The following is a 12,570-nucleotide window of genomic DNA, read 5'->3' as shown; positions in this document are numbered from 1 at the left end:
AGTGTGAGCTCATTGCGCTCCTAGACAAAAAATTGCCAAAAAGTTGCAAGTCTACACCAGTTTGCACCAAAACACAATTTTTTTTCCAAATCCTCCCAAAATTTGTCCATATATTCTTGATTAGATATGTGATACAATCATGGATTCATCATTAAGAAAATCTAACTTACCCTTCTCCTCTTGGCTGATTAGGGTTTCCTTGAGTTTTTCCTTCAATTGCTTGATTTTGACCTTGGCAACCTGATTCCTTGTGTAATAATGGATGGCCAGTTTATTTTGCAACTTGTTATCCTTGTTGGCCTTTTCAAGGAGATTCTCAAGGTGGAAATTAACTTTTCCAATCCAAAACTCCCTGTCCTCATTTATTTCCATGGCAATCCTCTCTTCAAAGGTCAATTCTTCCATTGATGGCTTTTGTTCTCTTTCCCTATGAAGTTCCTTCCTAAGACCCATTGTCCTTGGTCTCTTCCTTGCCACACTTCCTTCATCATGCTCAGTGTCCTCATGGTCCACCACTTCCTTTCCTTTCATCTCTTGTTTCTTGGCTTTGAATTTCTCTTTTTCCATGACTAGTTGGTTTTCCTTAAGTTGACTGTTTTCTTGCTCAAGGAATGAAATGACGAATTTTTCCCTTTCCAGATTGTCCTGGAGCTCCATGATATGATATTCCTTATCTTTGATGGTTTGTTGTAGGGTTTGATGCTAATCATGTTCCTCCAAGTCAACTAGGTCAAATTCATGCTCAATGGTCTCCTCATCATGCAAAGAAGCCTCATGATGTGATGGTGATTCCTGTTCTGCTGATGTAGTAGGCTTGGCCCTTTGCTCAATTTGAGGAGAAAACAAAAGGCTTCTACCTCTCTAATATGTATTGGTCACCTCAGACCTAGGTGCCTTGGAAACCTCATCATGTTTTCTTGATGACCCCACCTCCATGGGTTGTACTGACATGGTTTGGCGCTGGTTTGGTGAAGTGGTTATATGCGTTTTCAAGGATGCCTCAATGAAGGTGTCCCATGTCATGTTCTTCACTTTCAACTGATGGAGTATTATAACCTTTATCATTATATGGTAAAAGAGGCTAGGATAATTCACTTTGCCTTTCAATTATACCCTTTCATACATTTTAGTTAGGCCCTTATACAAGTAGCTAGACAAATTTAGAGACTTGGTAGCTGTAAAGTGCATGAGAAATCTTATGTGGTATTGATATAGCCTACAAAATATTCCCTCACATGTGAATAACTTCATGATAGCCTTCATCAATGGTGCATATCTCTCCAACAAGTGTCTAAATTGGAAACCATGTGAGTGAGCTCCTTTGTATTGTGATTTCAAGTAGGGTTTGTACTCTTCTAGGTCTAGGTTCATGCCTTTGAACCAATTTTCACCATGGTTTGGTATGCCTGTAGCTTGAGAGATGGAATCCACTGAAAACATGAAATTAGTCCCTACAATGGTGATCTTGTCTTCCTTTAAGGTGAGGGCAAATATACCTATGAGATGCTCATGGTAACCTAATTCTTGCACTCTTTGACAAAACCCTAAACAATTGACATCTTCAAAGAATTTCATGACAAATGGGGAGGATGTGATTTCATTGCAATTAGAGTGCTCAAACATCACTACCTTTCCTCCCTTGTTGTACTTCCTCTTCTCTGAGGGTGATAAGTCAGGCTCCATACTTCAAACCCTAGGTGAAAGGCAATAAAAAATAGTGAAATTTTCTACTCTGAGGGAATGAGGTGATATGATGGACATAGGAGTTACCTAAATTTGTAAGGAAATTTAGGAGGGTAGGGGATGAAGTCAATGAGTAGGGGAAAAAGGAATTTTGGGGAGTGAGGGGAGGGGTGGAAAGGGCCAAAACACAGGCCTATCCTAGAAAGAGATAGGGTAGATTAGTGTTTAGAGGAAAATGATAGAAAATGAGGGGATAAGGCTTTGTGATGGATGGAAATGGTGTATTAGGTGCAAGAAAAGGTGTAGGGACAAGGAATATAATGTTTAGGGTAGCAACTCATCATTTGACAATCAATACCAGTAAAATCATGTAAACCCTAGAAGAAGTATTTGACCATTTTCTTGACATATGAGGCAAAGGAGGGCATGAAAATGATTAAAATTACTTTTTATAGAGCTTGGAGGATGAAATGACTAAAGAAGAGCTTTGAAAACTGAATTTTTGTGGTCAAACAACAATTTTGGATAACTTTGCCCCATGCGCAACAAAGGCTTTCTTTGCGTAGCGAGAGACAATTTTTGCCAGTGAGGGCTATGGAATCACAATTTTTTGCAAAGGAGAGGGATGAGCTCAATGCTAGGATGGTAGACAAGTGCAAATGAGTGTGAATGAGCTCCTCCATGTGCTTTTATAATTTGCTTTTGGTGTCTAAGTGATTAATGAGGTAGGATGGCCCACCTCACCAATTCACTTTCTTTTTTAGTTTTGTAGCCTTAGGAACTCTTCTTGTAACTTTGGAACCTTAGGAACATTATTACATCTAAAAACATAAATTACATTTGAAATCAAGTGTTATTGAACAAATTTACCTATTGTTACACCTCATTTTCTGAATTTATACATGAAATGACTGATTTTGTGACCTTAACCCTAATGACCTAATGGTGACACTAAGCTGAATGGAGACTATGATGATGTGACTGAAGTGATATTAATGATGTTTTCATGATGTTGGACTCAACAAAGTGATGAAAGAGATTGGCATATGAAATTCTTGAGAGAGTGGAAATAGCCCCAGACACATTAGCCAGTGACCAATTTTTATTTGAAGACTCACTGAAATGAAAAAAAATGATTTGACACCCTAAGAATGCCTTGTAAGAGCATATTTGATCATTGGCGACAAACTGAACTGACTTACACTAACACCCTCATAGATAACCTTACTTTTTTTGCGACTTGGGAACCCAACCAGTTCACTAGAAAAACAATATTATGTCAAACCCAAAGTCTCCCTTTCTCTGAAATTGCTTTGTCCACACCTTATCACAACCATAGGTGTGCCTCCTACAAGTCCTATTCTGAACTTCTCCTAAAACACTTCATCCTTGGGACACCTAGAATTCAATGACACTCCTTGGCACACACTCTTATTTGTTCACCTAAGAACTGCCTATAACACATATTAGGCTACTCATGTCCAATCTCAACTCATCCCCCTTAACAAGTTACCAATTCAAGGCTCACGTCCAACCATGGCCATAAAAAACCTAAGAAACACAGTTTACATCTTGACATGCCATAACACATGGCATGTCTAACCATCCCTTAGCCTTATGTGGCATGTGTTAGCATCCACTGCATTTCTTGGCATGATTTGGACTCCCTAGCACACCCTATAACTCTCTGGTATGCCCTGGCACTCTAGCATGCCTTGTCACTGCCTAGCATATAACCTTGTCACTCCCTCCTTAGAACACTTGGAACTCGTTGGCACTCCCTATCACACACTCTTATCTCTTCATTTCCATGCATTTTGAACTAGTTCTCCCTTGTGTTTTTGTGGCACTCCCTAACATTTGCTGGCACACATTGACACACCCTAACACATGGCACATCTTGGTATGTTACCTTGGCACTCTAGCATTCCTTGGCACTACCTAGCATATCTTGTCGCTCCCTCCTTACCACATCTAGAACTTACTAACACTCCTTTTCACACACTCTTATTCATTCATTTCCATGTATTTGAAACTAGTGATCCCTTTTGTTTCCTTAGCACTCCATAACACTCCCTGGCATGCATTGGCACACCCTAGTACCTGGCACATCTTGGCATGTTTCCCTGGCCTCTATCATGCCTTAGCACTACCTACCATACCTTGTTACTCTCTCAGCACACCTATATATCACTGACACTTCATGTCACAAACTCGTATTTGTTCATTTGCATGCACTAATTTGACCTAGTGCTCCCTTGTGTTTCCCTGGCACTCCCTAACACATCTTAGCACATGTTAGCACACCCTGGCACCTAGCATATCTTGGTTGTATGTTGCCCTATAAATCTAGCTTAACTTAGCCCAACATATCATACCATGTCACTTGCTCCTTAGCGCACTTGGTACTCGCTGACACTCCCTGTCACACACTCTTATTCATTCATTTCCATACATTTTGACCTAGTGCTCCCTTATGTTTCTCTATCACTCCCTAACACTCCTTAGAATGCATTGACACACTTTGGCGCTTGGCACATCTTGGTATGCTTCCCTAGCACTCTAGCATGCCTTGGTAGAAATGCATAGCATACCTTGTCACTCCCTCCTTAGCACACCTAGAACTCACTAACTGTAATGTTCTAAACTAGGAAAAATAGTTCTATGCAAAGCGGACAATAAAGATAACATCATAAAATTAAATCAAACCATCAGACTAAAACACAGTTTGGCATGTGTTAGCACACCTTTTCATTCCTTAGCACACCTTGACACCCTTTAGCTATCATGCCCTCACAACTAACCTTACATTTTTTGCAACATGGGAACCCAACAAAATCCTACCTCAACTATAACAACAACTTAAATATAACAACAACTTGACCAAGTTACAATTACTACAACTAGACTATGCATTGTTCACCTAAGAACTCCCTATAACTTATCTTATGCTACTCATGTATAATTTCAACTTATCTAACTTGAAAAGTTAGGAAGACAAGGTTCACATCCAACCCTGGTCGTAAAATTAAACTACTAAGCAACAAATTTTGCATCTTATCATGCCATAACAATCTAGCATGCCTAATAATCCCTTGGCACTATGTAGCACATGTTAGCATCCCCTACATTTATTGGCATGCATTAGCACTCCCTAGCACTCCCTGACACTTATCACACCTCGTACTCTCTAGCTAGCACTCTCTATCACACTCTTATTCATTCATTTCCATACATTTTAAACTATTGATCCCTTGTGTTTCCCTAGAACTTGGCCCTAACACTCCTTAGCATGTGTTGGTGCCACACACTGGCGCCTAGAACTTCTTATCATGCCTTAGAACTTGGCATTTCTTAGCATGCCTAAAATAACTTGGAACTGTCTAGCATGTGTTAGTACTTCTTGGCATTCCCTAGAACACCTTAGAACTCCCTAGTTGTCATGCCCTCATAGATAGCCTTACCTTTTTTGCAACTTGGGAACCCAACCAAGTCATTGAAAAAACAATGTTGTGACCAACCCAAATTCTCCCTTTGTCTAAAACTACTTTGTACACACCTTATCACAACCATAATATTGCCTCATGCAAGTCCTATTCTGAACTTATCCTAACACACTTCGTCCTTGGGGCACCTGGAATTCGCTGACACTCCTTGGCACACTGCACTCTTATTTGTTCATTTCCAAGCTTTTTGACCTAGTTCCCCCTTGTGATGCCTTGGCATTGGCTAGTATACCTTTTCACTCCCTCCTTAGCACACCTAGAACTCACTGACAATTCATTTCCATGCATTTGAAATGAGTGCTCCCTTGTGTTTCCCTGGCACTTAGCCCTCACACTCCCTAACATGCATGGATAAAATATTTACAGAATTTGCCCATATCCTACTATCTAGTGTTTGGTTTTTGACTAACTAAAAATGTGATAACTGAAGAGATAATCACAAGATATGATAGAAAAATCCTCAAACTTCATTCACATGTGTGAGTAATGGGGGTTGACATGGCATCCACTCAGTGCCATGGTGATCAATAAGGTAGGTCAACTTGCGAGAGGCATAACTTTCACATACAAACTTTGTTTGAGGTGATTTTCACACAGTTGGAAAGCTTCCCGTGTCTAGAGTAACATCAAAGGGATGGAGCTATGTAAGAAAAATGGGCTCTCAATTGAATCTATAAGATCCCAAATCACTAATGTGGAAGTTGACTCTAAAGTTGGCCCTGTAAGCCAATTCCTCCAATTTTTCCACATAGAAAGTATCAAGATATATAACAAAATATATCATGATCCATTTTGGATTATGAGTTCCATGGTACATAAGAATAGTTTGCAATGTTTGACACTATTGACAATGGAGTTAGAAGGATTTTAGGCAATGACCCTCTTATTCTCCTTCTCCATAAACTACATTAATAATATCTATATCAACCAATTTCTTATTGTTTAACAACTCTACCTTATATCTTATTTGTCCAATAATAAGTGTTATAAATGTTAATGATGTTGTTCCTCGTATAATTAGGGTTCCCAATCATTACTTGGATTATTCGTAAAATAACTTAATCCACTAGTTGTTAGATGTATGTCTTACACTAACATGCCAACTCAATTTTGTGCCTTACCCCTTCGATTAGACTCCAACAATAACCAAAGGATCATGTCTTGAGAGTCTTCAATGAATAAAAAATTGATCGACACAATACTCAAGAATTTGTTGTTATTCACCGAAGAAATATGGTAGTTGTGTTTGTGTCCCCTCCTTTAACAAATATGTCCACTGACCACGTGACATGACCTATTATCACCACATTAAGAATAGTTTGACTAGGTGGTGAAAGGGCCAAGGGGCTCCTTACTCGTGTTGCAAGGGGAACACCCTATAATTATAGTAGTTGCCACAAACACCCCATTTTATCTAAATCCTTTGCACTTGCATTATAATATGCAAGAATAGGTTCATACAAATCAATGTGCTATCATACCACGAGAAAGTTTATGAAGGTTCTTTATCATAAAATAAGATTTCATTGCATTTCTTTCACAAAAATCAAAACACTTCAACATGAAAAACAATCCAGGAAGAATGAAACTTTGTGGCCTAAGGAAGATGTTTTCCTAACAAGATTGCATTCCATCTAATATCGGCAAGGGTCACTAGTAACACAAAGACTTTGCCGAGGCCCATGTAGATTTAGCAAGGGACAAAACTAGAACACATGTTTTAGGGTTTTAACTCATCTACAATGGCAACACCATGAGTTCTAAACTCTCAAGTATATTAATATTCTATTTACAAGTATATTCCCCATCATTAATGATCATACAAAAAGGACCCTCTATGGCCTTACCATCGACTTTCATAGGGCTCACCAAAGGGAGACCTAGATTTTTTCTTTGGACATAATAGTTTGTTCAAATAACATTCAAGGTTAAGGTTAAAATTAAGCTACATGCAATACATATTAGGTTCATGTTGGGTGTGATAATTATTTGGAGAGGAAAACGATGGAGAGCATGAAGGCGTCCAAAGGTTTCGAACCCTCGTCGTTCACCAGTATTCTCGAGGAGATTTGGAGCTTCAGGTTTCGATACCTCACGCAATGGGACCAGATCTTGCCGGCATGCGAGTCGGATCCAGCGTCGGGAGCTTGGGAACTGTTTTCATGTCTCGAGCGCACTGGGGAGGAAACCCTTGTCTTTGGGGTTGTCGGAGGCGGCGAGGGAGGGAAGGATGCAGTCCTCGCCCCTCACAGGATCGATCCTCTGAGAACGGAACTGGTACGCGGTGAAGGCCTGATCAAGCGGCCCAATGACTTGAAAGAATCGGACCTTCTTAACACAGCATCCATCCTGCGGCCAAAGAACAAAGCAAAGTCGTCTGAGGCCAGAGATCTGCAGGCATTTTCTGCCCTGGGGCCCAGAATCTATCCAGGGGGCTGGAATCAGTTAGAGATTGGCCTGTTTTTCAAGAGATCGGCCAGTCTATTGAGCGTCAGGCGACCTTCTATTCAGGCGCTCATTGCATGCAAACTCAGGGGTTGGTATAAGGCAGATCCGCAGATGCGAGAGCAAGATCCCCAGGCGGTGAAGATTTCAAGGCCATGGGTCATCCCCTCCAAAATCGATACAAGTCCAGAGGACAGGATTCCTCTGTTACGCACAGGACCTGTGGATACTTCTCTTGAGCATAGGAGAAATAGCCTTGGGGAACCTGCCCCCCTTTACGCCTCAGTGACCCAAATAGCAGTAATTTCAGGGGGTAAAAAATCTAAGCTAGCCCTCAAGGACCCAGAACAGGATCGAACTCAAATTTTCATCAGAACCCTGTCAGGAAAAACCATCTGCAAGCAAATCTGGACAGGAATATTGATAAAAAATATAAAGGATGAAATACAAGCAGATATAGGCATCCCATCAAACCTGCAAAGCTTGATACATGCAGGTAAAATCCTGCAGGATAATTTTACAGTACAACACTATGGCATTGTTCGAGACTCAACTATCATTCTAAGCACAAGGCTGAGAGGAGGAAGCTCTGGTCTAGGCCCTAAAGGCATTGGTTCTTTTAAAGATGCTGTCAAAGGGAAGGGGGAAGTAAAAAACAAGCCATCACCAACACTAGATCTTCCTGGTCCCTACATTGTGGAGCAAAGATCACAGAACCCTGTTCTGCAAATCGACCTGCCTGAGGTAAAAAAATTTCATTCTGATCTTTCTTCATTGGCTGTCATATGCAGATTCAACGGGTTTTGGCCAAAAACAGATGCTTTAAGACAATGGATCTTCTCCACATGGACCCCCAACTGTGACATCCATTTGTGCTCCAAGGGTTTCTTCATTGTAAAGTTCGACTCGGTTAAGGAAAAAGATTTTGCCCTCCATGAGGGGCCATGGTTCTGGGGCAATGCTGGTCTTTTCATGACCCCCTGGTTCCCGGGTTTTGACCCCTCCTCTATGGTGGTTTCCAAAATGCCGGTTTGGGTCAGGCTTCACAACCTACCATTACATTTCTGGTTTCCTGATGTTTTTGCAGCAATAGGGAATGCCATAGGTTCATTCATCAAGCAAGATGTGGAAAGAATAGAAAGATGCATTCATACTTTTGCCAGAATCTGTGTGGAGGTTGATCTTAGTCAAGGGCTTCCTGACAATATAATTCTGATCCATAACAACTCTCAGTGGAAACAGCCTCTTGATTATGAAAACACGGCCTTCAGATGTCGAGGCTGTCAACAAACAGGACATTTACGTGATAACTGTCCGCAAAACAAAAGAGAAAACAGAAGGAACAAGAAACAAGTTCACAAACCAAGAGGTTGGCAATGCACAGTGAATCCAGAAGAAGAAATAGAGGATGAGGGGGAGATTAACTCCCTACCTGAACAACATGATGATCCTATTGGGGAGAATGCCGCGGCTGCCACCCCCACGGCAAGGGAGAATGCTGCGGCTGCCACCCCCACGGCAAACAATCAGGAACATTTGTCCTCAGATTCCGGAAAATTTACTACATCAGCAAACAAGAACACAAAGATTCACCAAAATCAGGCAGAGATGACAAACGTGGATCCAAGCATGGGAGGCATCAAACGACACCACCACTCAGATACTTCAGACTCAGACAAAGAAACAGGCCCACAGAATGCAGAAACACAGTTAGTCATTGCTTCGATCGAGCCCACTCAAGGCGAGTGGCGCAAGGTTGAAAAGAAGAAGGGGAGAAAAACTTGAAGCGTGTGCCAAAATTCAGTTTTTATGCCCTTTCTTTCTCTCTCCTCTCTTTCTCTTTTCTTATTCTTTGTGCACGTTAGTCCTCTAACGTTGCGAGGGGTGCGAAAGCACTCGAGCCCATGTGGCAGCCTATGGAAATGCTCAATGCATCTGCAATTGAAACTTTTCATTTTTTAATAAAAGGTTACAGCTTTTTCCACTGGAAAATATTAGGTTCATGTTCCATGAACATTATAAAATAGCCCCATTTTCAATCTCACCACCAATCTTTAGGTAATTGAAATATTAACATAAAAGTGAGATCAATTGAATCAATTTATGAACTTGGTCCAAGATAATATTATTAGGGTTAGCTAACATGTATGTAAGCTTAAACCACTACCATGGAAGCCAAACTCTTAGATGCTAATTTAGGTACACAATAACATTTATTTGAAATGAACAATAGCCAATGATTGGTTTTTAAAAGATTTAGTGGAAATCAAGTGATATTGGTTTATCCAAGATTAAGTGAATGTCTTGGTGCCAATTGATTCCTTCAAAATTCTAGTGGAAGGCATAACATTAGATATAGTTTTGCTATGATCAAAATTCTAATAAGATTTTCACCAAAATTCCAATGGGGTTTTGAGTCTCTTAATTAAATAAAAAAATAACCTTAAACCATACTAAATAAATGAAAAATATGTCATACTTCGAGGAAGATGAACTTATTGAATATAATATTTATTTCACATAACTTTTAAGTAGGATAAAAAGTTAATGAAATGCATCATCTTCTTCGATAATTTTTAATCAAAATTTAATTAAATTCAATTGTATATTATTGGATAAATTTTGTTAATATGTGTTTTAGTAGCCGATTTATTATTTGAGCAACATCTTTTGAGCTAGCCCAACTTAAAAGGCCGGATAACTAATACCTTAGGGTTACGTGAAAACCCAAATGACGGAGGGCAAAGACATTTTCCTCAACCAAAAGCTTAAACCCTCACACTCAATTCTGTCGATCTAAAGTTCATCTTTGAGCAAAAGCCTGTCCCTGGAAAAATGTCGACAAAGGTTCCTTCCAAAGCTTGGATTAGCATCGTCATCTTCAATGGATCTCTTGATTCTCATCCTAATCCTAAGCTAGCTTCCTTACAGTACTCTTTGAGTACCGCGTGCCCCTGAACGTGCCCTCCTTTTCCCTGCCCTCAGCGACGACTGTCTTCTCTTCGTCTTCGCCACCTATTTCTCCTTTTCCTTTCCCTCAGCCACGACTGTCTTCTCATCGTCTTCACCACCTATTTCTTGTTGGTCTCCGACTTCATCTATGATATCAGCGTCACCGGGCATTGGGAAAGCGCAGGATCCTGTCACACAGAATGGTGGTCTTTCTCTCCGGAAGAGTGAACGGGCAATATATTATAGAAGGGCTCTCGTCGGGGATTATGTTCTTGCTCGGTGAGGTGGGGATAATTTTGCTGGACTTGACAAACATAGAGCGAGGAACGTCAAGGTCTCTTTTGCAGCGGCGGGGATTTCTTCTTTGGCGACCGTTTATAGCATGAGTATGTTATTAGTTCGCATCAAAATTCTGTTTTATTTACGTCAATCCGGGTTTTCAATAGCAGATCTAGATTTTTTAGGTGCATTGTTGTTTTAGTAAAACATCTGTACTGTTATTTTGATTTTATGTTCCAGACTATGAAACTCTTCGTCCCTCACTTCTTATTCGTTGGTCGACCTTCCTCTATACAGAACAAGTAAAAACTAAAGTCAAATGATGAGGCGCGATAAACCTTCCTTTTTGTAATTAAAGACCCTTTTGACTTGATAGGCATTAACCTCCTTACAAGATCTGCATTACAATCAGGCTGTTTTTAAGCTGTGACCGAGGGCATCTGTTTCATCAGAGTCACCTAGGACTTCCATCTGACATTTATCCACCAATGTTGCAGCATCAACACAACCCACAGCTTGAAACTATTTGGTCAACTTTATTATAATGGGGGTCAAGGCTACCAGATTTTAACCTTGTGTCATCATCACTGCAAGTGCCTTAACTTGCTTCCAGACTGCAGCCCATTGGACTGGTTAATGGACCTTCTTTGCCTGGGTAGATGATCTCCCTCCACCTGCTAGAATAAAGCTCTTATGTTTGTCGAGGGTCTATGTTATTTTCTTTGAAGGAATCATATGGTTACTTTTTGTATGAATGGAACTGCCTTTTTATTTGTTGGGAATTTCAGATCTGTATTAGATGGCCAACAGGATTATTCCATTTTTAGTCATCTCCGCAGAATTCTGTAATTTGGTCTGTTTGGTGCTTTTTTCCTTCTTTTTCTTTAGAAGGTGATGCATACAGTATTTTGGATATCTTTTCGAGTGAATGCTATGGCCTTTGAAATTATTTATTTTCTATTTATTTCTTGATGGCTCTCGTTAATCTGGATTCAATGGAATTGGACATTTGTATGGCTCAATTATCATAGTACTGAGGTTGATCACAATTGACATTAATCTACTTTGATGTCTCTTGTTAATCTGGATTCAATGGAGTTGGACATTTGTATGGATCAGTTATTATGTAGGTTTTATTATGAGACTGGGGAATTATAATAATCCAGAAGTGTTGGCCCCATCAGATATTCTCTCAGTTTCTCTAATTGTGTTCAGAGTTTGCTTTTCTGGGCGAAGCCCCACACAACAGATATATATATGTGCTCACATGTGTTGGAAAGATAGATATTGTTATTTTAATTTTATCTTTTATTGATATGCAAAAGGTAGTTACATTTCCGTATATAGGCGTCTCTTAACATTCATTGTACATCCCTCTCTTGAGAAATGCTCTTCAAGATCCTTCTCTGTAACACGAGTAGATAGACCAGTCACATAAAGGGTATTTCCAGGTCATTTCCCCTCCATTGTCTGACAAGACTACGGGATCTGGATCTTGACCGCATCCGACGAGGTGAAGGTGATGGAGAATACCTCCTGCGGGGCGAATCCGCTATATTTCAAGAGAGACCAGTCACATAAAGGGTATTTCCAGGATTATCTACTTCATCATTTCCCCTCTGTTGCCTGACAGGACTACGGGATCTGGATCTTGACCGCATCCGACGAGGTGAAGGTGACGGAGAATACCTCCTCCGGGGCGAGT

The sequence above is a fragment of the Pinus tabuliformis genome, chromosome 3_1, assembly GCF_031772625.1.
Source record: "Pinus tabuliformis cultivar Carrire ecotype Pingquan chromosome 3_1, CPIR1, whole genome shotgun sequence".
Taxonomy (NCBI): domain Eukaryota; kingdom Viridiplantae; phylum Streptophyta; class Pinopsida; order Pinales; family Pinaceae; genus Pinus; species Pinus tabuliformis.
Note: the sequence above shows the minus strand (reverse complement) of the source record.